The sequence below is a fragment of the Gasterosteus aculeatus genome, chromosome 9 (assembly GCF_964276395.1).
Source record: "Gasterosteus aculeatus chromosome 9, fGasAcu3.hap1.1, whole genome shotgun sequence".
Lineage (NCBI taxonomy): Eukaryota > Metazoa > Chordata > Actinopteri > Perciformes > Gasterosteidae > Gasterosteus > Gasterosteus aculeatus.
This window is the reverse complement of record NC_135696.1, coordinates 12,065,583-12,093,442: the sequence shown is the minus strand read 5'-3', so window position 1 is coordinate 12,093,442 and position 27,860 is coordinate 12,065,583. Positions and strand designations below refer to the sequence as shown.

General features: G+C 41.6%; 1 long non-coding RNA gene across 1 annotated transcript; it reads left to right on the top strand.

The window, feature by feature from the left end:
• On the top strand, positions 1 to 27,860 carry LOC144383143 (uncharacterized). Its single transcript, XR_013450575.1, has 3 exons — positions 1 to 102; positions 7,002 to 7,159; positions 27,008 to 27,860. It is a non-coding gene; the product is annotated as an uncharacterized LOC144383143 (long non-coding RNA).

The following is a 27,860-nucleotide window of genomic DNA, read 5'->3' as shown; positions in this document are numbered from 1 at the left end:
CTCTTGTTTTCCCCTCTCTCCTCCGTCCGCAAAGCAGGATAAAACCGGCTCGTGTTTGACTTGGCAATGATGCCTCTGCAGGAAGAAAAGAGAGTAAATGAGGTGAGTACAAGGGGAAATATGGATTTATTGGTATTGGGGTGCGTTCTGCTGTCATCTCAGCACACGTTGTAGTCGTCAAGTGTAATGTATTACACTGTTCAGGTGGGGCCAGTTTCAGTTTTACATGTAACATCCATCATGCGCACTGTCGTTCAGCTTATAACACACTCGCACGCAAGACGAACACGAGCACTCACACATATGCTGCGTTTAGAGTGAAACGGCGAGGCTAAAAAATGACCGCTGCAAACAAATATCCATCACAACAGAGGCGCCACTGAGCTGGTATGTATAAAACCCTGTAATATCAGCGATCCCCCTGAGTACACAGAGAATCATCAATGGCAACACTGCTCCCTCTCAATCTGCAACTTTGCTCCACAGCCAGTTGTTTGTACAGATTTTAAAAGTTCCATTGTGAGGTTTTGAGGGTAGAAACATACTCGTTCAATGTGCAACTTTGGCCATGAGAGACATTTGGTAGACAATGCCCTGATACTTGGTATTGACATAATTATCTTGAGCACCGGTGAGCACCAGTGTAACCAACCCCATAATCTGCTTGAAATGTTCTTGATAGCTCGATATCAAAGAAATACAAGCACCTCGTACTACTGATGCCATTGGCTTAGTGGCATCTGTTGGTGTGGTTGCAGATTGCAAACACAAGATTACCTCTCCACTCACCCCTTCCTGTACCCGACTGCGGTGATGCGAGCCCCCAAATACAAAACCATGGCAACGCAACAACATTCCACGCTGAAAGGGGAAGCTAATTAGTTTACCTAATACCTGTAAAACCTGCAAAAAATGTACCAGCTATCCAAAAACCGCTGCCTCCCACTTCCATACCAAATATTATTGGAAATCATTTTACCCTGTACAAACAATCATTGTTTTAAACTTTTGAAAACATTCAGTCTTCATTGCACTTTTTGCGGGCTTTGTTAGAATAATTCTTATTCGTTAGAAATAAACGTTTTCAGTAAAAGAAGAGAAAGTTCTACATTTCTGTGTGTTTTTTATTTTTCAGTTAATTAATAGAATATATTTCTTCCACTTCCTAATTACTTTTTAAGTTACTTCAAGTTTTGTTCATTAAAACTAGGCTGGCAATTTATTTCTCAATGTATTATTTAGTTATAGTTCCCGAGATTAAAGGCTTTCAAGAGCTCACCCCTGTATATACACGCTCTATGTGACATTTCTAACTGGTGAACATATTATACTCGAATAAGCGACGCGGATGGCTGGAGGTGGGTCTTATGACTCTATGCTCTGTGACTTTTTGTCTGTCCCCCTTGCAGCAAAGTATCATAATGGTTATGTGAGCTCTTGAGACACAATCAAAGGTATTATGAGAAAAATCTGACAGCAAAACAAGTATAATTGAAAAAAAAAGACTTATATGTAACTAGTATCCCCAAATATTTCAGGAACCACAACTATATATTATCTGTGGGCAGGTGTGTGTTCAAACCATCAAAATAAGTCAGTCAGTCATTTTTGAGAGATCTCATCCTTAGAGGGTCGCGGGGGGGGGGGGGCACAGTCAATCCCAGCTAACATGGGGTGAGGGACGGGGTGCATCCCAGACTGCTCCCTATTCAATCACATGGCTGACATACAGAAAAACCGCCATCACACTCACATCCACACCCCTACGGGTAATGTAGAGTCACCAATGAACCTAACCTAGGTGAAACTAAAAATGCTCTTTGGCAGAAAAGGAGAAACGTATTTTTATACCTGTTTTGTAGGAATTAAACGCTCACTGAAAGTGCAGGATGAATATTATCTTGGTCATTTTCAGATTATTTTAATTTTTTAGAAAATGATTTTACATTATCAGCTCCAACAAAAGGAATAAAGGCAAGTTCCATTTTACTGTGAAAACCAAACAAATTCAATATTTTATATGACGAATAACCTCGTCTAGCTGTTACTGATAACAGCAGAGAAAAAATGCTTCTGCCAGTATTTAGTCACAAACTGATTAGTCACCATGACGGCAGACCTTTAGCTACTTTACACCGGTTGACTCGCACAACTGATTTTGTCTTTAAATTACCAGTCACATACTGGGAAATAAATAACCTGCATACTTTTACAAGTTTATTTCTTGGAATTTAGTTTGTCAGTTATGTCACGTAGGTTTCTTTCTCTGTGCATTTCGTAGGCATTAACAGGGCTGAGTTGTAGACGTGGAAGACGTGCATCCACAGACAGATTTGTCCTGAAGACTTTCAAAATAAACAAACCTGAGACTCTCAAACTACACCATTCCCTGTGGTTGTTTAACATCCTCATTCGGTCTGATTTTCAACACCAATGTACATGAACTTACCACAAACAAATAACAAGCATTCGTGTCTATGGACGTCACAGGTATGTGAACTATGTGCCGAACAGGAACATTGGGATTCCTTTTACTTCTTTTGTTGGAGCTAAAGTACAAATTTTCCGTTGCAGGGCTAATTTGAAATTCAAGTATCATATTCAGACTGAGTTAGCTGTCAACAGATTCAGAGGACGTTCATGACATGAATGCCGGGTTTGATCATCCCGACTTGAGAATCTTTCCCGTTCAAGCAGTCTGGGATTTTTAAAGGCACATCTCCTCAAACTGTTTTCCTTTCAACAGTCCACTACTGTAAAAAAATGTGGAACTCGTGTCCTCGTTGACCCTAAACGGGTGCACGAAAGAACCGCTGCATAGGTTTCTGTTGTCTTTAATTCTCATTCTCATTAATTAACCTAAAACACAATTTTGGTTTCGACAAGTGACCGAGACGAATGGGAAAAGCTTTACAGAAACTCCTGGTGCACGAGGACAAGGACAGACAAACTGCAATTAACTGGGTGAAACTAGCCTCCCACTTAACCCATAACGGCCACCTCGAACATCTAACAGCTACACAGACAGGTGAGTTTGTAAAGCCTGTTGTGTCTCATACAGGCTCTAAAGTGCTATTTTGGAAGAAATTGCAATAATATAATATGTTTAAAATACCTGCATCACCAATACCTCAGAATCGTGTTTTACTTTTGATAAATTTCCAAGGTGGTAGAAGGATGACCTTTATTTGAGATTAGGGTTCAAAGGTCAGACAAAAGGAAGAAGAGAGGCAGTACTGACTTCATTCTCTAGATTACCCATCTGATTCTTCAATACGGCCAATGTTGCTTTCGCATTATTTACTCCAATATCAGATTTCTTCCTCTCTGTTCTTCTAAACCACTTCTGGCCATGCAAACTTAGCTAAATGACAACAGGGCCAATCTTTGCCAAAACCATGTTTCCTTTCAGAATGTTTCTACAGAGAAAAACAAAGACATACAGCCACAAAATATGACAGACAATGTAATACTTTGTAAACCCGTACACAATTCATGCCGCAGCTTTTAAAGATACGTCCTGATTACCACATTCCTAAAACTATGGAATTGAGGGCATCATGAAAAAACCTTTCCATCTACCCAGATGCAAATGATTTCACTTTGGGATGTAACATCAGCACAATTTAAATTATTTAGCCAAGGTTTCTCTGCAGTCACAAAAAGACGATAAAAAAACTTGAATTTAATATCTAAATAAAGTATGAGCAAAAACAATTTGACTAAAAGCAAACCAGGGCGAGAAATCATGAATAAGCTGCATTTGACAATAAATTGAGAGACTAAAAACAATCAGAGTTTGCAGAACTGAACACATGAGGACAACCCAGGACATCGATGCATTGTCTTCACAAAAACAACAACAATGATTCCTAAATATGATGACCTGGGAGGCCTACCGGCTCGGTAAATGGGGGAGTCAAACTGTGTAGTGTCTGAAAGGTCATGGATTGAATGAATGAATAAATGAATGAATGTACAAACATTTGTTTGGATTTATACACTTCAGGTTTCCTCGTCTCAAAGTTCTTAAGTTCCTTTAAAACGTTTTTCTTTCCGAGATAAAGCTTAAATTACATTCAGATGTAAAATATATCAGTAAATCCTGTTGTATCTGAGTTTTCATCACTTTCCACTGTTTCACAGATTCCCAGCTTCCAAACAAAAGTGTTTGTTTCAGTGTGAGAAGGGCAGCTGAGCTGTGAACGATTGCTAAATCAGGGTTTGGGGTTTAGTCTTCTTTTACATAATTAAAAACAAACAGTGTATAGCCATGTCATTTTATTCCTCTCTGTGAACTCTCCCCGTTCAGTCCACTAACGCGGCGGTTCTAGCGGTACCTGCTGTGCGAGGCGTATCATTAGCAAGCATGAAGTTAGTCAGTAACGTTGGAGCTACAAATATAGCAGTGCTGCGTGGGTAGCATTCATTCGACTTCTTGCTGCATAAATGGCACAACCCCTGTGGCTTGCCTGTCAACTGCTGATGATTAAAGTGAACCACGGTGAGCCTCAACTGTGGTTCAGGAATCAATGATGGACCAGCTATTGTTATTTCAGAGGCAAAATCCTTCTAAGTTTCAAATCTTATTTGCTGCAATATTACAAAAATCCGTATTTTTGTCGAGAGAACTACGGCACTGCAAACTTCCAGGCCAGGCTACAAAACCCTGGAGCACTCTTTTTTTCTGTATAGAATGTAATTTTAGTTAAAAAACAAGAACAACACTCTTGTTTTTAATATCATTGCTGAGATACACAACAATTGAACAAGAAGGATGGTCGGTGTGTTTTGAGGGCCGAGGATATGATGCTGTAACGTTAAAAGACTTAATGCCAAGCTGAATCTCCCTCCCCGGGATGGCCATCTGTGGAAGTGACCATTTATGGAGCACTGCCTTGTGATTGGTAAGCAGAAAAATCAATGAATTGACAGTGTTTGATCTCTTCACTAGGATCAATTATCGATTGTCAGACTGAGGATACATCTGACGTTTCTGACCCTTTAGCTCAGTCTGAAAAAGATGTGAGCCATTCATCTGCAAATTTTATTTTCTGACATTAGTCCTGAAACTAATTGGACTAAATAAATACCATGGACTAATTTGATTCAATTGTGTTCGGTGTCTGTCAATATGTCTGCCCTTCATTTACTTCACCGACTAAATTTGTCTTGTTAGCTCGGTGTCTGTCTCTCCCCTCAGGTCAACCGACGTAGACAGGCGAGAAGAGAGTTTTTTTAAAGCCGCTGAAATGGGAAGGAATCAGTTATTCCGTGCACGGAGCGGCCTGAAATGGAGACCCACTCCGCGCTCCACACTCTCTTACAGACAAACAAACACCCCAAAAAATTCACAAGCGCATATGCGCAAACACGCCTAAATATACGTGCACGCACGCTTAGTCGGGCAGAAATTGACTCCAATTAACCGAACGGTGTTCTCTCTCTTTCCCTCATCAGTGAAGAAGTGAGCGCTTCATCATTAAGAGAGAATGCTTAATGACGGGAGGCCAAACCCTTTCTGCTTTTTGATGCAGGCACTGTTTGATATTCCAGAGGTATCCAGCACACCTTCACTGTGCTTGCCCCATCACGCAGTCCCCTTTTCTCCTTTTACTTCCATTGCTCATTATTCTGAATATTGGCTTTTATATATGAACAGACAAAGACAGTCGTCCTACTGCTATTCAGTATTGCAACATGTTTTGCGAGATCCCAGCTTTACTTTACTGTCAGGCATTAAATTACAAAATAATGAAGAAAACGTGACATTTGTATTTTTAAATACTAGACTTTTTAAATCATGTGATAAACATGTTGTTTGTAACTGTGGACTAAACACGAGTTTCTGTGATATGGTTTCTTAAAATACAGAATTTTTTTAAAACCCATTCAAGCAAGCATGAACACATTTAGATGTTATAGTTCTTCATTTCAAGAGAGGACAGATGTGTGGGACCTGCTATGCTTTAATAGTGACAGAAATGCACAGATGCCCCCACACAAACACTCAAAAAACTTTGAACAGTGCTTCCACTTGACCTGTTGCTGTACTATTATCCAGTCTTTGTAATTCTCTGCATTTCCTCCTCTTTTTATACGTCATATAATTAGATCCAATTATTGATAATAGCTCTGGGCAGAAAACCTTTGTTACCAAGGTCACTATGGTCTGAGAAAGCTTAAAAGCTGCACTGCCCTTACCTTGCTCCCAGCCCCATCCCATTTATTATCGTTATGCAGACATGCTCATCTCGCTCTCTCCCTTTGTCTCTCTCTCTCTCTTGTACATAAACACACAGAGAAAAACTGTTTCAAAATACGGGTTATTAATACGCGTGTTTCAGTGAAGGTAAGGATGTTAAGTGTGGAAGCTGTTGTCTTTGTAGCGTTGTAAGTCGTCATGTGGAATTCACGCCAAACAAAAAAAATTCTCTTATGCCTTACCTTGCTCATTGCACCTGCAAAAGTGAAATTGTGTTTGTGAGGTGGCTTGTATGGCTTTGTTGTTGACCTAAATACTTAACAATAAGTGACAGGACTAGAGATCTGCCTTTACTTACTGAAAGAGAATTGATTAAACCAAGAAAGATCAAAAAGGTGTTGTGTTTATGAATAGATTTTTAGTATATCACATTTGTCATAGTTGGCTTTTGTCGAAGATCCGGTCGCTGTTCTTTATCTGTTGAAAAATACTGCAGCTGTTATTCATTCTTTGTTGTCTTTCGAGGAAACTACCATTTTTAAACATAAATGAACAAATTACAGTTCAACCTCAGCTGTCTTAGCTTCATCTCTTCTGCCTCATTTTCTCATATCTAGTGTTGCTGTAGATCCTTGTCGTGATTCAGCCCTGCCGATGACTGTGCCAATGCTCTTGAAGCTTCTATATACATTCAACCTATTAATTGATTTTTCAGTAGGATTGGCAAAGTGATGACTCTGGAACCAGAGCGCCGTGACCACGGCTTCACCATTTTCTGTTATTATTTGAATTGTAGGTTGCAGCTTCCAACAGGCCAGGGCCACTAAGACCTTGGGAGTGAGTGGCAGTGAGGGTGATTAACACAGCTGTGGGGATGGTGAAGGAGACTTACACATGGATACACACGGCCTCGCTGCGATGGATCAAGGCTGGATGTGCTCAAATGTTCTCAAGGTATTTACACCCCATAATTGTAACTGCAGCAACAATTTAGCAGAGTACATGACAACAGTGTTGGTAGATTCCCCAAAAAAGTGATGTTGCTTTTGTCAGTGTGATCTAACATAAAAAAAAAAAAGCATGCAGCCATGGTGACAAAACGTGATTTCTAACTCGTGTTCCCTGAGGAGGGGGGAAAGACTTAACTATACGTGGTGTTTGCAATAAAATGACTTGTTAGTTTTACCACATAACATCCTTACAAAAAGGAGGTGCAAAATGCTTGATGGCAATGTGCACAGTTTACAAGTTTTGGACAACTTTTGTGTGCGGTTGACCAAAAGCAACGAAAAGATTCTCCCGCAAAAATGTATACCTCTGAATTTTGGTGTGACCTGGCCTTTGTGTAGTAAAGTAGCACAAATGTGCGATTTATATTCTAATGCCTCATGAAGAAAATTAATCCCAGATAGGCCTATAGCCCTTTAATCCAGATAACCATATACAAGTTGGTCCAACCATACAAACACAGCATCCGTCCTCAGTCCTGTTTATATGCATCCAGTCAAAGCCTCCCCCAGCAGCTTGCACAGGACAATAACTAAGAAACAGAGGGTCAGTAATGACCAAGTGTGTTTTCTCCAAAAGCATTTGCTGAGGAAAATGGTCAAAAGCCTCATAGTTTGGTTTCTACTACTGTGTTTCCTTATCAGTATTTAAAAAATACCAGCATGAGTGTGTGTTTATTTTCCTGAAGTTGAGGCCTTCCCAAATGTTGATGTTAATAGTTGTTTTCAGAGACTGAATGTCCCCCTCAGTGAATGTTATCTGTTTCTCTGGCTCGTTCCGTCTCCACTGACGCAGTGCAGATTAGTTAGCTTCTACCAGTTGGTACAGTCTGGGGCTCCAAACATTCACTTAATGAATTGGCAGTCATTTTTTGTGTACTTGTGTGACTCTGTGTGTATGTGTTTGTGCGTGTAGCGTGTAGCGTGTGCAAGCGAGAGAGAGAGAGAGAGAGAGAGAAGGAGCAGGAGCAGGAGCAAGGGAGGCAAGTGAGATGCTAAATTAATAGCAGTCATCTTTGCATGCATTGCTCTGCTAGCTAAGCCTGCTAATGAACAGACTCCTGCGGTTAGTATCACACACAAATACGCAAACACATACACGTTAATGTACAAAAGATTTATTTTAAATGCCTGTGGGTTTGTTGATGATACACACACACACACACACACACACACAGGACACAAAAAACAGAAATGCAACCCCTTCACGTGCAGCTAAAGCAGTTTCAGCCGTTAGGTCAGTGTGTTTATTCAGCACTCTGAGCTCTGTTGATCCCTCTTTCCTTTTTCTTTCCGGAAACTTAAAAAGGAGTCACTTTACACAGAATCACACACAGGTGCGCTCGGAGCATTAGGCGAGTGCGGCAGGTATACTGTGGTGGGGATCACGGGGGAAAACTTCACACATTTCCTTTCACACTCATTTGCAAACGCACAAACGAGGAAGCTCAACACACATTGCACAAACGCACGAGCAGTCACAACGTGTTACGATAGGGCGAGGGGAAGTCTCTGGGGTTCCACAGTTTCTGAAGAGGAGCGAGGGGACCCCCCCCCCCCCCCCCCTCCCCCACCTGCTGCTTGCCATTTCCTCGCTGTCATCCCAACGGGTCCGAGCGCGTGCGTCTGTCCGTGAGTAGAGGCAAGATTGCAGAGCTTTTCACAGTGGGGAGAAGCCAGCCAAGTTTGTGTGAATATATGTGTGTGTGTGTCGTCCCATTTGGGTGAGACTGAAGCCAACTCCAGGAAATGGATTGGCACGGAAGGCCTCGCCAGGGATTGTGGGGTGAAGATGAAAGAGTTCTTTCACACACAGAGAAACTCTCTCTCTGTGTGTGTCTCTCCTTCTCTCCACCCTCTCTCTGTCGTTGTGCTTGAGGATGCACTCTTTAGCTCTGCCACATGGCCCTCACCAACATACGTTCACATGCAAACACAATCTAATGGGATAAGCACAATCAAGACTGCCGTGCACTTGCACAAAAAATATGAAAACATATTTACAATGAATACCAAGTTTCCATTATTGAAACAATGTGTTGCCACATTATATATAACTGTGAAATTGACGTTTATCGAACGCCGTTGAGAAGAAATTCTTTTTTCACGATAACACTTGACTACATAATTTTTACAAGTAGGAGGGAAAATAAGTTTTGTTCTTGTGTCAGATTAGAAGGTTATTTATCCACTAGACTCTAGAGAATAAGGAAGTAAACCATCAGTATAAAGATGAGGAAATCTAAGAAAACACATTCAAACCCTGATGGGTAAGAAATGCCTGCAAATGTTTATCTGCTAATAAAAAGCAGGTGTGAGTGTTTGAGAAAAGGGAGGGGTAGAGGGATACGCAAATTAATATATATATATATATATATATATTTTGCTCCAAATAACAGCTTTTGATAGAGCTGGATGGAGCTGTTTGCATATCAGACACAGGAACATATGCCGTGAGCGACACTCAGTCATAGGATTTGTGTGTGGGAGTGTCCATGCATGTTTGAATGTGTCTAGCAGATGATATGCGTTTGTATGTGTAGTTCCCATTGATTGGCACAAAAAAGCAATGTTAACTTTTTTTAATGAGTAAGGGAGAGGAGGGGGGGTTGCTTCAATGGTTCTGTCGTATTGTCATTTCTTCTCATTTACATAAATTAATTTCTGTGAATACGGATCATAATCTAAATATGTTTTGAGAAAAATACTTTTTACAATTTTACTCAAAATGATGCACTCAACACCTGCTTTTACAAATCATCTTTACCTTCTCCTACTCTGCTACTCTGTCTCTCACTCAGTCAGTTACATATTTTTAAGTGTTGGTTGGAGCTTAAGTACGTTTCATGACGCAATGCGTCTGAAAGATGTTGTCAGCAGTAACTAACAGATGAGCAACGTATGATGGTCACTTAGGTAGCCAGTTGGGGGCATAATTTAAAACACAGTTGTGCTTATAGAAGGTGCAGCAACTGGGTTAAATTGTACTCGTTTGGTTTTCTACAACCTATGCACACACACACACACACACAGACACACACACACACAGACACACACAGACACACACACAGACACACAAACTTCTCTCGAGGCCAGGCTGCCAGAGGCAAACACTGGTACAGATGGCTGGTTTGGGGCAAAAAAGTGGTGAGGGAGGCAAGCAAAGGGGAACGTGCATATTTGTGTGTGTAGGTTTTAAATCCATAAATGTTTTACCATGTACACAAAATAACCACACTACCAACTACACAGCAAATTTCAGAGAGTTAAATTGACTCTGTGAGATTCAGTTTTAACTCTAATCTGGTGTTTATATTGTCCCAATCTTGTCAGTGTTAAATCAACACTCAACAAAGGGTTAACTGGGAATAAGTGTCAAATACAAAGCTGCCCAGTGTTAAATACATTACATGTCATTTAGCTGACACGTTCATCCAAAGTGACTTACATTGCATTTTTAACCGATTTTCATTTTTAACTCTGGCTCTTTCTACAATTGACTCTGTAAAAGTTGTAATCAACTTTTTGCAGTGCGATTTCAACTCTGCACTTCAAGACTTTTGCCTAACACCGGAAAATTAACTAAACTAATTTTGCCGTGTAGGTATAGGTACTCAGGTAAAGCTTTGTGTGTTTGTGTGTGCCTGCTTGTGGATTCGTGTGTGAGACACATAAAAAAAAGGTTTGTTGTTTTTAAGGTTCATTGTGTCCAAAAACACATGCCCAAAGTACAACATGCAGTATAAGTATAAGGGTGTGGGCCATCTTCATTATGTTCTACCATCAGCTCTGTTTCAGTTGAAACCACACTATGGGACGGCACACCGTTTGCATTCAAATTACATAATACACACCAGGATTTGAGTATTTAGTATATTTAAACTGGCGATACATAATATGAATTACACCCGATCAAATACTGTCCTTTGTTTTGTGTAGTGTTCATAAACAGCACTGTAGGAAAAAGGAGGGGCAGCCGGATAAGCTCATTGCGCTGATCCTCAAGTGAACTGCAATCAAATCAAAACAAGTTCACCCGAATAGGAAAATGTTTTTCAGGGCATAAAGCCATACAGTACAAAATAGCTTCTGCATCACCAAGATGCACCAAAAACGAAAAGGTTTGAAATGCCAGCAAGAATTAACGGGCCATTTAAAGAATTTGGAGGTCTATTGTTGGGCTGGTCCATCTATGGCCAACGGTGAGTCTTAACAACACCAGGGATCGTGTATTGTCGGTGAAAATCATTACATATCATCTTTTGTCATCATTATTATTGACAAATACCTTTTTATGTCATATCTCTGCTCATATTGTGCCTCTAATGTATCTACAATCAAGGGATAAGAGAATAAAAAAATATATTATATCACAACATTCATCCATCAATAAATCTAAAACTTTCAACAAGGAGTAATGTGTCCTCTGTATTGCACTACATTTTAAGTCCTAAGGATTTTATTAAATTCCTCTCAGTAAAGGTTAAATTCCAACTCAGATTTAAATCCCAAATTGGTCAATGAGTTCAAAAATGTTGTTCGAATAAAAATGTTGTGCCAAGGAAACTGCTGTGGTGAATTTCTGACCGCTGTGTATTATAGAAGCTACTTGAGTCCACTGTCTGCCGTTAAAACTCTTCTCTGCAACTGACACCCATGAGGCCCTGCTTTCTGTTGTTGACATTCTTCCTCTTTGCCTGCTTGACCTTGTTCAGCAGCATCAACAGTGAGTTTTATGATTTTAGCAATATGGAGTCCCATTCAATAGCTGAAGAGGACTCTGTATGACCCACGACAAAAGACTATGAAGAGCATCCACTCTCTCAGTACTCATAGAAAATTGCAGGACTACTTAGAACATTTTTGATGGCAAATGTTTGAAAAACCAAAGCACAAATAAACATGGTGAAACACAATTACAATTTTATAGCAATATGTCTGGTTTGCGGCATTTCTAAAAACATAACAGTTGGGTTTGTATGGAAAAATGTTGTTGTTAATATTTTATCCATAGGGAATGGAAATCTCCTTAAAACTGCTGTTTGAGTTGGCGGCATAATTTGCATCAATCGAACATGCAATCGTCACGCTGTATGGCAATTATACTAATATTAATAAATAATAGTAAAATACTGTTGGAAACGGACAGCTGGATCATCTCTTGCGCTGCAAAACGGCATATAAAATTATATAATGAGCATATATAATTCTTTTACAAAGTCAAGTGCAAACATCTTATACTCTCTGGCGTCGACTAAATTCATTATGCAAGGCATTACTGCAGTAAGTGGAAGTATTGTTTGGAGTCTGACATGTGATTTGTGCTCCCCAAACACCGGGCCACTTGGTACTGGGCCACCGGGAAAGAAAAAAGAAAAACTTAATATTTTTCTTTTTACTTTTTTTTTAATGAAAATATTTCATTCTGAAAGGCGTCTCTTTGCTGCCAGCACCAAAAAGCATCATCTCACGACCACCACAAATACACTGGGTGTCATTTGTTTCCCCTTAACATTTTTTTGTACGCCTGCCATATCATTACTATTGGAAGACCGAAGCAGATATCAAATTAAGCTGTTTCAGTTTTGGAATACTTCAATTGCACATTTGATACTACAAGTATGAGTCATTTCATGAAGGCCCGTTTCTTTTGCATGAGAGCCCTACGGAGGCTTGTCAAACTACCGCTAAATGTTTTGGTTTTAATATTAAGAAAATTAATAACTATAGTCATATATATTAACAGAGCAGCAGACGAATATGAGCCATAATTGTCATGGACACATTGGCTCAAATGGGCACAGTAGAAGCAGTCTACCCCAGCGCAGCACACACACACACACAATGTTCTGACAGCGCCAGCTCCTGACATTTCTGAACATGCCGTAGGGACGAGTGGTTGAGGTTTGGAGGAGGGCTAAGTGTCTGTCTGCAGGCCTGAGATAACGGCTGTCACCTCCCCGGGTCCTCTTGTTCACATATGCACACACACACACACACACACACGCACAGACACAAACACACCCAAAGAAATACACACTCTCGCCCTCCTTTTTTCCCTCACACCAATCCACAATTAAACCATCTATGCGCTGTGACAGTGAATGCCAGTCAGTCGACCATTCAGCAGCGCTCGATATCAGTACCATCCCTCAGTCTCTCTCTGTTGCGCTCCATTGTTGCTTAGTCAAAATGGGAATGGGTTTAACAGTTGATAGAACTGTGGCCTGTGAATAGAGTTGGTTTATGACTGTGTTTATGCTTTGTGCTGCTCTCCTGTCTTTTAGCCCAAGATCGTCAGAAGTGCCGTGATTGTGGCGAGACCCGACGCAGCATTGTTTTCTGGCTGTCAACCTTGGCGCATGTAATGTGCGGATTGTCTTTCCTGGGAGCCCTTGCAGTGTACCTCATTGTGGCAATGGCTCATTGTGCCGTGATGTGCATAATATTGTAGCTATGTTTGAGTCAAAACAAGAGGGTCGAGGAGATAAGGTAGTCAGGAGATGTGCAGAGGTGCAACAGCTTTATGCAGGTCTTTTCACAAAGACAGGAGACACACAACGTCTTCCATTAATGTTCTAAGAACCTTTCTTTCTCCGGTAATCACTGTCTCAATCAAGCACCAGCAAAGGAAAGGGACGGAAAGGGACGGCAAAAGAGAGAATGAACCATTGAAAGAATAATACTAATTTCTGGGCTCCATTGATTTTGTCAATTGGCTACGCTTCATGGTGAGGATGGTACAATTGGGAGAGTTTACAACAGTATAAAAGGCAGAGTAGTTTTGTTAAGATCTGCTGCGAAAATAAAGTGTAGGCGTGTGCAGTTGTGAGTCTAAATTCAAGGTGTGAGACCAAAAAAAGAACAGTGACACACCTAATCAGCAAAAGCAGTGCATCTCTCTCTTCTTCTCTTTAACTGTGTGTGTGTGTGTGTGTGTGTGTGTGTGTGCGCGCCTGGCTTTGCATTACCAAGCAGGCCCATTTGTCAGTGAAGATTGTAATTAAAGGGGGATGATGGTGGGAGGAGGGGGTGGTTAGGAGGTGGGGGGGTAGGAGCAAGGCAACCGAGAAACAATCAGACTCTCATTTAGGTTGTGCGAGTTTGTGTTTATGCATGCATATGTGTTTATGTGTAGAATTGCATGCATTGCTAAACATGCACGTTGACATCCAGGAGGAAAGGCCACTCTCCCCCTCCCTCAATTTGTCTCTCTCTCACTCACCCCACCTGCAATCGCCGATCACCCGGCAGGCGCACTCCACTTCCACACCGACCCCCCCTTTCGCTTTCTTATTCACCCTCATCCCGTACCGTCCTTATCATTCATCCCTCCTCTCCTCCCCGTTTCATTCTGACTTTCTTAGCTTTACGAACGCAGAGCTGCTGAAGAATTCTCAGGTGGTTCAAGTCCATTACTTTGGGAGATAGAAAAACACTGCTGAGGTGCTCTGATTGAGGCCTATTAAAATTCATAAGCTGTAGAATAAGGCCAGAGATAAAAAAAAGAAAAATGCAGCGGTGAGGATGAAGGGCGGAGTGGTGTATATTGATGTTCATGGGTGTTCATGTGTGAATTTGTCAAGTGTTTGTTGAAAAAAAAAGGGTAGTGAGTAAAGAGAGAGAGAGTGATAAATGCCTGCTGATCCCAGGAGCCTTTTACCTCTTTGAAATGATCTCTTTCTCTCCTCTTTTGTCCTGCTATTGTTTTTGTCCTTCCCTTCAGCTTGACAATACTTTGCACGTATCTTTAAACCCTGCTTAAGTCTTTTGTCCATATTTCCCTTTATTTTTAACCCCACCTCGACGCATACTGTGAGGTTCTTCCTGAATGCAGCTAGTTTTCTAGCACGTTGATCCTGCTAAAAAAGAATATTCCCCCCTGGTGTTTTGGCTATCGAGGCACTTAGTGGAGATTATCAGACACCAACACACACATTACACTGACAAACACAAAACACCTGCTATTGTGTGTTGCAGGAAGAAACCAACACACACGCGCGCTCATGAGGTACATTAAGAGGGGTTGAATCAATAAGGAGCAGAGGTCAATAGAGAACACACTCACACTGAAGTAACTCAAAGATTTCAAAAGGACGGCGGACACTAGCACTGAGCTGCCCATCTTCTTCACCTCTCCTCAGTCTGTTCACTCTTCCTTGTTCTCCTCCTCTGCATAGACTCATCCCCGAGTCCAGCCACCTGGGATAGATTATCACAAAGACTGTAAAGGAAAGACGGAAAGTCTTCGCTTAGCTGGCAAAAGCGAGACTAAGCAACAAAACAAAAACAAGTGGTGACAAGGGTGCAGCAGCGTTGTGCCAGCTGGCTCCTTTCAAAGACAATATCAGCCTAGTTAGAGTAGGTGCACCTGGTATTCTTTTATCTTTTCTTTTTGGGGGATTGAATGCCTTCATTTGTCAGCAACAGTGGAGAAACACTGGGAATTTGGGGGGGGGGGGGGGTTAGCGGAATGGCGGTGCAGCAAATGGTCCGACCAGGCGGGGATTCGCTGCTTAAGGCATTCTGGGCCCATGTGGTGTGTGCCCAAACCACTTGGTCGCCCCTCGCACCTGTTCTTTTGCCATGCAAAATGAGAATATGACTGCACGGTTACATTACTGTGACCGTAAGTCTGTGAACACAGACGGTATCATTTCCTCCATTGATTGAATGAAAGATAAACTCCAGTGACCTTCACTAGTATAAAAGAGCAGCAAAGATCAGAAACCAAATCAAATATATGCTGTCACAGGGGCGTAGCTATAGGGGGTGCAGCAGGTGCGGCTGCGCCCGTAGCCGGGCCCAAAGATTTACACGCATCACTCGACGCGGGCTCCCCCCCTCCAAGTACCATCGCTCGACGGGCCCTCCCTCGGCCTGCAACAACTATGCGTTGTTATTAAACTAACAATAGTGTCAAATGTTATTTATACACCTAAAAAGGCAAACTTATCTTTATTTATAACATAATCATATGCTTATCCTACATAAAGTATAGAAACTATCAAAAAACTATTCAATGAAATGAATAAGTTCTTATTTTCTTTGGTATTTTTGTGATTAGCAATGATGATTGCTGGGTAATATGTATGTTGTTGTCCAATGTCAAGTCTCTATTTGATCATGTGACGATAAAATACGCTATAGTTACACCAATTCGAAGGTCACGACAACGCAGGTCATTGAGCACAGCACAACTGAGCGTGTAGCAATGCCTTTTAAGCATAAGAGTGGAAGCAGGAAAAGGCAAGAGAAAAAAGAACACAATGAGAAGGCGGCAAAGCTACCGAAATTAGATTCTTTTTTAACTAGACCATCAACTAGTCGCCAGCCCACGAAGTCCGCCACGGACGACCCCCCTGCTAGCAGCAGTGCAGCAGATCAGCTGGCATCAGTATCTCTGGCCTCAGACAGGTAACCTACGGCTATTGTGATAGATATACATTTCAAGCCAAGCTATAGCCTACATACATTATGGTCGGGCAGGATAACTAGGATACAAGTTGGGTAAATAGTGGTCACTACTAGGTGGATAGCAAATTATTATGTTAAGCTAGCCAATGGCCTAGCAGGGTGCTAGGGAGGCTATTCCTAGGAGGGGGAGGGGAGCCAAATGTAACAAAGTGTTTTCCCATTTATTCCAATGTAAAACAAATCCATATTCTTGGTTGCAGGCCTAACCAGTCAGAGACAGAGTCAGAACCAGGCAGCTCAGGTGTAGTCAGCACCCCAAGTGGCCCGACCCAAGTAGAAATGTGTATTGAAAATGACAGAGGCGAGGACCAGGTTGAGGTGACGCCAGTCAGTGATTCAGAGCAGGACGATGAGCGACAGCCACCGAAGCGTTACGCCACAGATAGGGGGCATTTTGAGGAAGACGTTTCAGATGCTACGGTAAAACGTTTCATTATAACGACGGGGTCTTGTAAACCTAGTGGTTCTTTCCGAAGAAACCAAGAGAAGGACACTTACACTGGCGACTTGTAACCTAGCGTTCCGTGGGCATAGGGACATATTGGGACAGCAAAACTGTGGGTATTTCCTTGCCATTATCGAGCTGCTGGCAAGCTATGACCCTGTGCTTCAAGAATTAATAAAACGGCCCGAGGGGTCAGTTAAATACCTCAGCCCCACCATCCAGAATGAGCTGATATATATTTTGTCACAGCGAGTTCAACAGGACATTACGGCTGAAATAAATCAAGCACCATTTTTTTCTGTGATAATGGATACGACTCAAGATCTGTCCAAGCGAGATTAGCTTAGCCAAGTATACATATATGTCACAATAGTTAAGGATCACATGGACATCGCTAAAGATATAAAAGTAATCAAGGCTTTTTTGGGGTTTGAGGAGACAGCTGACATGTCTGCAAGTGAGCTGGAAAAAAAAATCACTGGCAGCATCACGAAAAATGGCCTTGATATTGCTAAATGTCGTGGGCAGGGCTATGACAGAGCAGCCAATATGATTCGGGTTTATTCGGGAGTACAGGCCAGGATAAGGGAAAAGGAGCCACTTGCGACATATGTACACTGTGCTGCACACAATCTCAACTTAATTCTCAATGATGCAGTTAAACATATTCCAGAGATGGAACAGTTTTATGGCACCATAGAAAGCTTTTATATGTTCTTTGGCCACAGTATCAAAAGGTGGGCCATGTTCACTGGCATCGTCTCCACAGCCCTCTCAGATCACTCGGACGTAACACTGAAGCGACTATGTCCCACCCGTTGGTCTTCTCGGTATGAGTCCCTTACTGCTTTACGGTACAGGTATGTGGACATAATGAAAACATTAACAAAAATAGCTCTGACCACTGACAAGAAGGATGAGCGTGGTGAAGCATCGGGATTAAAGAAAAATATGGAGAAGTTCAGTTTCATTTTTCTAGTGGTTCTGCAGAGCAAAGTATTGGAGAGTGTGAATGTTGTTTCCAAAATACTACAAGACACAAACACAGACATAGAGAAGGCAGTGAAATTACTGTAGAACACCATACTGATCTTGTCTGAGTACAGGGGCGCTTTTGACCAGGCAAAGACAACTGCGCAGATGCTCGCAGACAAATGGAAGCTCAGAACACCTTCGAAAAGGTTAGAGGGAGAAGAGTCAAACGTCATTTTGACGAGCTTTGCGAAGATGAGCGCCTGTCCAACGCTAAAAGCTTTTTCAGAGTTAACATTTTTAATGCCAATCTGGACATAATTATCCACCAGCTCTCCCACAGATTCACGAGTATGAGAGCAATCTCTCACATGTTTAAGGCACTACACCCCATGACCCTTCAGCTCGCAGACGACGATGAGCTTTATGAGAAGGCAAAACGTCTGTCTGACCACTACAGCAGGGACGTAGCAATATCGTTTCCTGCACAACTCGTGTCATTCAGGGCCTGTTTTAGAGCAGAGATTGCTCAGAGGTCTTCAGTCTCCGAAATTGCAAAGATGCTGATTGTGGATGTAATGGGAAAATGATATGTGACCCTTTTAAATGTTTAATTTGTATAACCAGTTTATTAGTTGGAAGTGCTTAGATCACAAAGGCCCTGACATAAGAACTGATGTCTCCCACTTGGATTAGATGTTTCCAGCAGTCATAGCTGTAGAGATGGAACAAAGTGTTTGTTATGTCTATGACCACCTTTGTTTTAGCATGTTGGGAGAGCAAGGACACGGTCAAAGAACTGACGTGTCTTACATGGACAAGACGGTCCCAGTACCCTGGCTGTAGAGACTCAACAAGATGGTCAAAGATATCGGTTGACGCCACCGATATCTAAACTTAGGTATAAGAACTGCCTCGATGTGTTGGGGGCAGGAAGGAGGTTCTTGACAGTCTACTGACCACGTAGCTGTTGTGACCCTCTTTCCCTTGCAAGGAAATAAACGGAGAAAAGACATACTTGACTCAGCCTTTGTTTCTTACTTAATGATTGTCTGTGCAAAATCTTCCACCACATGGATCATCAATCTGTGACATCCACCTTTGGTGAGGTGTGCACTGCCTTGCTATTGTATCTGACATTACCTGTGACAGTGGCAACAGCCGAGCGATCCTTTTCGAAATTAAACCTCATTAAGACGTACCTGAGGAGCAGCATGGGACAGGAGAGGCTGAATGGGATGGCTATCTTGTCCATCGAAAGCACCAGAGCCCGGGAATTGAACATTAAGGACATTGTCGAGGATTTTGCTCAACGCAAGGCTCGTCGAATGCCATTCAAATAGGTGAGTATAATGTTTTTGATAGATTTCTCTTTGACCTGTCTACTTTCCCAATACAATAGCCTCCCGAAGTAACTAATTCGACCGTAAAATCGTTATCGCCATGATTATTAAAGATATAAAGATATTACAAAATAGGTGACAAAGTATTTACGTTTTTCCGCTTTTTATATATATTCTTTTCTGTCAGATACATGTGGAAGATCTAGGAGAACTAACCCACCAGGGGAAGAGGACTTTGTGTGTTCTGTCACCTGTGTGAAGACCACTCAGGAGAAGAGGAAGAGGACTTTGAGTGTGAGCGGTGCCGGGCCATTCCGGGAAATATAATGTGTGTGTGTGTTTAATCATTTAAGTTTCTGTGTTGTTTTTCATCATTTCTTTTTTTTATACGTAATTTAACTAATCTATTCAAATATAATCTTGTAAATATTGTTAATAAATGACTTACAACTACATTATGTGAGATGTCTGTCATTGTTAAGCTCAGGGTTATCGTAAACACTAGTGGCTGTGCTCTGTATTATTATACGGTTTTTATACGTTAAGAAATGTTCCCGCTGAGAGTCAAACAAGACTTAGTTCATCGTTTCTGAAATATGTATGGTTGATTAATAAAAAATAAAAAAAATATATATATATATTTTTTTTGCGTTCACTAGGGGGGGGGGCGTCATAATATCTTGCACCTGGGCCCGTCGTTACTACGTTACGCCACTGTGCTGTCAACTTATGCACACGAAACCGGTGAAGCTCACTTAGGGGGCTACATGCATGTCTAAATAATGTTGTCAATAGCGTGAAGCTAATTTATATATATTTGTGGTATATGTACAAATGATATAGGCTGCGCCAGTGTTTACTGTAAACGTATGTTTGAGCAAAAATAGCACAGAAATCCGTGTGTAAGAACAACACAAGACGGATCTTAAGTCCTATACATCCAACACCAGCTAAGTCTCCCTTCTTGAGTCCCCCTAATGGAGCTGGAGTGCATCTCCCAGGACCAATAGTACAGATGGATGCAGCAATAATCGAGGTAGAGAAGAATGTGGACGCATTATGGAATATCAGCAGGTGCCCGTGGGATACTTTCCTTTTAATCTGAAGTGTCATAGAATTAAGTAAAGTGTTGGTCAAAGATAAATGTAAGCCACTTTACTCCCTGAAGATTTTTAGTTTCTCCTCAGCAACATTTTCATGACATAAATGAGAATGTACAGATGCAATAAACGAGTTGTGTACTAAACCGCTTCAATCTCCTTGATGTCACGCATTATACTGACTTTGACGTTCCTTCTTTTTTTGACTGACCACAGCAGTATTCCAACCTTTTCTGATGGTCTTTTTCTGTCTCCATCCCCTCCTCGGTATCCCAAAGTAATTTACATCCCCTCTCCTTGTCCCTCTCTACAGCATTGGGATCACGCCATCTGGCTCCGACACACACATTTGTTTAGTCTCCACTGTGCTAAGTGGATTCACGTGGAATAAAGATTGCCTGCAATATATAGAAAGAGAGTTGGACGCGCAAGTGGGAGGTAGGACGAGCAAGAACTGAGGAGGAGCGGAGAGATTGATGACTGATTCAGATAGACGCACTAAAACAGAGTGAGAATAAGAGAGTGAACCATAGGAAGGAGAGAGAGATGACAAAACATATGCTGCTCTGTCTACACTATCAATCTTAAATTGCAAGCTCGACTGAAAATTGTCAAGTATTAGCCTGTTTGTGTTACTGTGTGTGTGTGTGTGCGTGGATGTGGCTCGCTGTGACTATGATGAGTTTCCTTACAGCAAATATACATTTTCAGAGAAAACGCGTCACTCCATCATCTCTTACATTCCTGTGTACCTCAAATCAGTGCCTGTGTGTATCTGTGTGTGTGTGCCTAAACAATGGCACTGATAGAATAAATAACGCAAACATAATAACTGCATCAGAAATGGGAAACAAGAGCAGTGTAGCTCCGTTACTAGGTTTTTATAGTTATTCCAAAAGGATCTATCGAGGAGAATCGAAGCTCGTTGTATAAATTAACTTTGACTCACAAAAGCTCCTCTCAAGCTAAATATTATTTTGCTTATGTAGTAAAGACATGACATGAGCCTCATTATAGAAGCAAATGAGCCCTAATAAGTTAAACTGATAAATAAAGAAAACAGTCTTCAATCAAGCTGCTATAGTAGGCTAAAAAATGATTTGATCCAAATCCATGATAATGGCTGATTAAAAATGACTCAGCTAGTTATGTTTCCACTATAGAAAAGAGATGAAGGGGACACGAATAAAGTGAGGGCTAAACGGAGAAAAATGAGAAGGAAATCCATCATGATTACGGGGCAGCTTAAAGAATGGAAATGTGTGTCTTTTAATAGATGACTACTAATTGAGGCCGAGAGTACAGAGATGATTCTGCTGAGTATTGCCTTTTAATTACCCTAAACAAAGGCAAAACACACACATGCATAAGTACACACATGCACCCACTAACACACACACACACACACACACACACACAAACACGTACTGAAACACAAAAAGGCTCCAGCTCTTGCTTTCAATCACATTCAAGCCTTGACTCACACACACACACTTTGTCAAGGTTTTCGTAGATTTTATAGTGTGCCAGTCTCTGGCGAGATCATTACTTTACTTTGGAGGCCTGCATGCTCAGAATCTTTAAGGGGGTAGCTCGGGCAGAACAGGTTGGCTCATTATTGAATTTACAAATGTTTAATAGTATAATTATGACATATTTCACACACTTGCTGATGGAAAATCTAGTTGAAGTGTGCTGCAATTTTATGCTTGAAGGTCCCGTCTTGATGCAAGCAGAAGTTTGTCAGCTTCTATTATTTATTTTGCCCTAACAAGCCAAACTGCATCTGCTGAGAAAAACATCATCAACACCACATCAATTAATTCATGTGACAAGATGGTAGAGAAGCATCTGCTCAGATAGACAGTGATCGGAGGCGAAGAGATTTCAGGATTTAAATGTAGTAACCAGGATAGTTAGATATACAAATGTACAGATGATCCATGTCGAGTGTTTAGCAAAATCTCTCTCTCTCTCGCTGTTGTCAACCATCAGATGTCCCGTCTCCTTATTTAGAAGTCTGTTATGTGAGGCGAGAGAGCTCTAAGGGGGATGTTATGATATGCAGATTAGCTGTGGATATACCTCTATAGGAGGCTAATTAGCCTTTGTGCCCTCTGTATAAAGAGACTTAACAGGACATGTGATTGAGAGCACTAACTAACTTGTTACCCTGTTCTCACTCACAGAACAAATTCAGGATGCACGTTGGATATAGCATATTTAATTTAAGTTGATAAATTGTGTAAAATCTCACGCTTCTGAAACGCATTCCTTCAAATTAGACCCTACTTTTCACTTGATTAACTACCTTGTTAAATATTTTAAACATTAGTTGATTATATTTTAACAATCAAGGGCTGCTGTTCATTTAATAAAGGACCAAATAAAAGAGTTCAAAATTGTATGAGAAGCCTTGGCATGCAGCGAACTGTTTGTTTTCAGTACCTCTCTCGCAGTGGCAGTTATATTCGGTAGTGCTGAATCCCACGGTGGCCCTCTCCCTGTCTCTCCCCTCTAGTGCTCAAAAGGCAGCATTCACTGTTAAAACCCCTTTCCTGCCCTCTACTAAATCATCACCGCGCCTGTGTCATGTTTTCAATTTAAAAATGTATGCGCTCCACCCACGCTGCTATCATTCCTCTCTCTCTCTCTCACACACACACTCACACACACACCCTCAGCAACAAACAAAAAGGCTCTTGGACACACACATCTCACGCACCACATCTATTACAGATGCTTAGAGTGGAAGCATCCTTTTCAATAATACAATTCCATTTTGTAGAAGGACCACAATTTACAGCCTGTACATAAAAAATTGTCAAGTACCCAAATGAATCCATAGTGCTCTCTGGGTCCATTCGGCCACATCGATAAATCATGCCACTGATAAACACGGGCATAATCTGATTGTGTAATAAGGTGCTGCTATGCACTGAACAGCACATGCGCATAAAACGCACCCACGCAGGACACATACACACACACACACCTACACACAGCACTTGACCCCCTCTTGTGCAGGTACATCGGACAGCAATGGAGAGTAACAATTGTGGCATTTGTAACTGTACAAGTACACTGTTTGTTCACAGCTTGTTGGAAAATGACACAAAAGAGTGAAGGACGTTGTGGAAGATACAAAACCATAATTGCAAGTAGTCATTTAACCATTTAACCAAAGGACGTTGTGTGTTTATGTCACGACCAACGGGTGTTGATCACTGACAGCAATGACTTCCGATCATATAGAATAAACTCAAGAAAAATATTTTCTTAAGTGGGTAATTTGTGAAAACTCTGCAGAGGTTTTGGCATTGATGATCCAATCAAAAATAACATGGACAAGGTTTAGTTAGCTAGTTATTGAAATATTTCAGACGAAAGGATTTATGTTTTGGCCTTGATGTCTTGATGTGAGAAGAAACATAAGACGGAATGAAGGTGGAGATGAAGAAAAAGGGAGAAGTAAAGAAATGATTGAGAGTAATGATGAGGTGAGAGAGGGCCCAGAGGAGCAGGACAGAAGTAGAGTAAATGCCAGAAAAGAAGATAAAGAACGGGGTATTTCAAAAGGATTAGATATCAAACCTGTGATAAGAATATCAATGGCGATTTGGCCATGAAAGAGGAGTTAAGATAGGATGCAGCCACCTGAAAAAGTTCTGACAAGTGGATGAGCGAATGAGGCAGAGAATAATGAGAAGGTGTAAGTGGAAACAAAGAGCAGAGTGGCTCAGGAAAGAGGTGCTTTGGTTATTTCTGTTTCACCCCATAATGGGATTTTTCACCGGAACCGCTGAGACCAGACCAGATGAACACCTATTTCACATGATGAGATCTCACGTGGCTGCAATCCCCACCGGAGCAAAGTCTTTCTTCGTTCGTTTGATTTTGACTTCGATAGAGAGAGAAAAAAACGTGACTTTTTATTCCGCTCCGTGGGGGAGTTAAGCGGATGATTAGAGCCGAGTTCTATAGAGAATAGAAAAATAGCAAAGTATTGAGACAAATGGTGAGGTAATGTGGGGCTTTATTCATCAGATGATTAATTTATCAACTCTACCTGGTGCTGAATAGTGTTGTATTCTTCAGCGAGTGGGTGTGTGGGAAAGAGAGGCGCAAACAGAAAGAGAAAGAGAAAGAGTGTGTGTGTGTTACAGCACATCGGTGAAGGCCATTGGAGCAGACGAGACGTACATATTACAACACACTCACTTTATATATATATACACGCACACACACACTATACTGAATTGTCTGTGAGGGTGACAAAAATATTTTCATTTTGGAATAAATATTAAATATTTAACTGCAAGGTTGAAATGTGTTTTTGATACCTTAATTGTTTGGTATTAAATGAACCTGGGATGTTTGCTGAAATAGATTTCACTGCCCTAATATTTTTCACTTGCAGCCACTGGATTTTGGTTATACTTTACAGTTAATACACTACATTATTAACGCATTTTCTGGAGCATTTGCTGGAATATAGGATAAAGCATGAGAATGAAGCATCTTATAAACCCAATACCCAATAAAAATATTTGTTTGAAAATTGTGAATCTTTTCAGTGTGTAGCGGCTCTTGATTACAATTGCAGGCCTGCCCTGCATGACACCCCTCCTCCTTCTCTACTGAGAGACATGCCGAGCTACACACACCACTGGGGGATCAATTAGACCTCTCTTTTCTCCTCTTTACACCTCCTCAAATCGGAAGGGGAGGATTTCAAACGATGGACTGCACACTCACTGCAACCCCTCCTCCGCCCAATTACGACTATGTTCAAAAGAGTGTGTTAACACCTTTAGAGTGGGTTAAGATGTAGTTTCTTTTCTGAAGCGTGGCATGGTCTTCCATGCTGCTTATTAGTGCCACTGGAGGCGGATTCTTGCAATAGGGAAATGAAGGGAATGCTATATGAGCCTTGGATCTGGGAGAAAATGTTGGAATTCCTTGCAGATGTCCCGTCAGACTCTGATAAAGGGAGTTTGGAATTACTCGCGCTTTTTGTGTCATTTTGTATGTCGTCAATCTTTTGTGGAACATATATCAAGCGAGAAAATAAACAAGGACAATGTCATTTTCGAAAGAGGTTCTGCTTTTGCAGCCAACGTCATCAAAAATTTACGGTGGCCGATGTTGGCAACACAAGTGCCCCGACCCACGCAGACTAGCTAGCACCCTTAAACACAGAATTAATGCCAACAATCATCGGCGACAATGAAATATCTGCTTTTTGCATTGCGCGGTTGTCAAAATTGATATTCCAACAGCGGCCTCAAGGTGTACAGAACTCCGACAGGATCACGAATGATTGATGAGTTAACTGGTGACTTTCAGCAGAATACATCATAGTAATTCATGTTAATGGTTGGCTTTAAAAAAAGAAACAGTAATGGGTATGTAAGCCAAGGCACAAAACCAAAAGTACACCAGAAAGATAAAGCACTAAATATATCAATTGAATGATTAAAACAACTGCATAATACTTTGTTTATAATCCCTGACCTCAGATGTGTAACTTTAACAGGCAAACTTCAAATGACACACACATATTTACTTTCACATTCATGCATTTGAAAGTAGTTTTCATCAGGGCAAACGGGTATTTATGATCTGTTTTTACACGTCTTGTAACCTTGCACCAAACTAATTAAAATGTCCCCGGCTTCATTGAGTTGAATCACTGAAAAGAAACTTTGAAATGAAATGTATTTAATGTCGGATAATTTTAATTTTTTTCTTCTTTAACTCAACTCGCTCTCACTGCCTTCGTGACAGTCAGAGAAGTCTCTGAGGCAAATTCTCAAAGGGCCATGTAAATTACTTGTGCGGTCGATATGTGCAATGGGCCATTCACATACAAGATTTATACCTTTGGTAGTCTTAATTATGTCTGCCTTTTATTTGCTCTGTAAAGCAGGAAGCACAGAAGCCTGTAACAAGCGGCCTTTCCAATAATAAATCTCCAGGATGGGATGACCTAGATGCCAATAGTCTCCGCTATTCTTTGCATTTCTTTCACTCTCCTTTCTTTATATCCTCACTACGTACACTTTTTGCATTCTACATTCACGTTATCTTGTTGCTTTGTGTTGCAGAACACACTTCCTATTTGTTTCATTTATTTAACCTTTACTCCTTGATTTGAGGTTCTATTTGAAATAAATAACAAAACAAGTTGGCTTGGCAATATGTTCCCTGTTCATCACTGGAGTTGACTTGATTGGTTTACCCAAGTAGCTCCTCAGGTTTGCGGTATATTGTTTTTTGTTAAGTACTAAGTCCATCCCAACTGCTAAAGGTTTTGTAAAGCGCACGCAGGTAAAGCAATGAGGACAGTTGTGTGGTGATTATGATTTTCGTTTGTTGACCACAAGACTCTGTCCCCTGTTCTGCTTTTGGATCCGGTCCTCATCAACCCTAACCAAATGATCCGACCCGAAAAGATGGATCCAGCGAACCCAGACGCCCTCCAGGACGCCCTCAGCTCACATAGAATCCTGATTGGTAAACACGATCAGCTGGTGAGTGGAGTTATGGAAACCTTGCACTACCTTTCCCAGAGCGTGCAGCGGATAACTTCTGCACTCGCTCAGTTGTCGGCTCCCAGCTCCAGTACATCCCCACCGGTGAGTAACCCACCTGTCACCTTACCCTCAGTTTCTACAAAGGAACCCTGGGTTTCCACTCCGGAACCTTACGCTGGTGAACCAGGTTCATCCATCCATCCATCCATTGTCAAACCGCTTAGGGTCGCGGGGGGGGGTTGAGTCCATCCCAGCCAACTTCGGGCGAGAGACAGGGACATGAACCAGGTTCATGCAGTACATTTTTGTTAAATTCTACGTTAGTTTTTGATCTTCAGCCCGCTAGTTACTCCACCGACAAGGCTAAGATAGCTTTCTGCGATAATTTATTAAGAGGTAAAGCGGCCCAGTGGGCCACTGCGTTGTGGACTAGCCACTCGGCAGTTTTAAGTTGCTTTCCTATTTCTTCAACGGAGCTACGTAAAGTTTCCAATTTAGTGTCCCTGCGCCCACGCGCATCCCTGCCTCCCCATCTTGGAGTACTGCCAGCTCGTCTGCCCCCCAACCTCCGGATGGATGCAACTAAGACTCTGCCTGTAGTGTGGACTCGCGGGCCATTATGCTGCGACCCCCGGGCCCCGCCAAAAGATTAGCTCATCAGTGACGGAGAGCACTCTGGTGAGCAACACCTCGTCGTCTCGCTCTCCGGGCCGGATGTCCTTTCCGGCTACGCTCCGGAGCAACACCCAGTCCTACCCCCTACATGTATTTA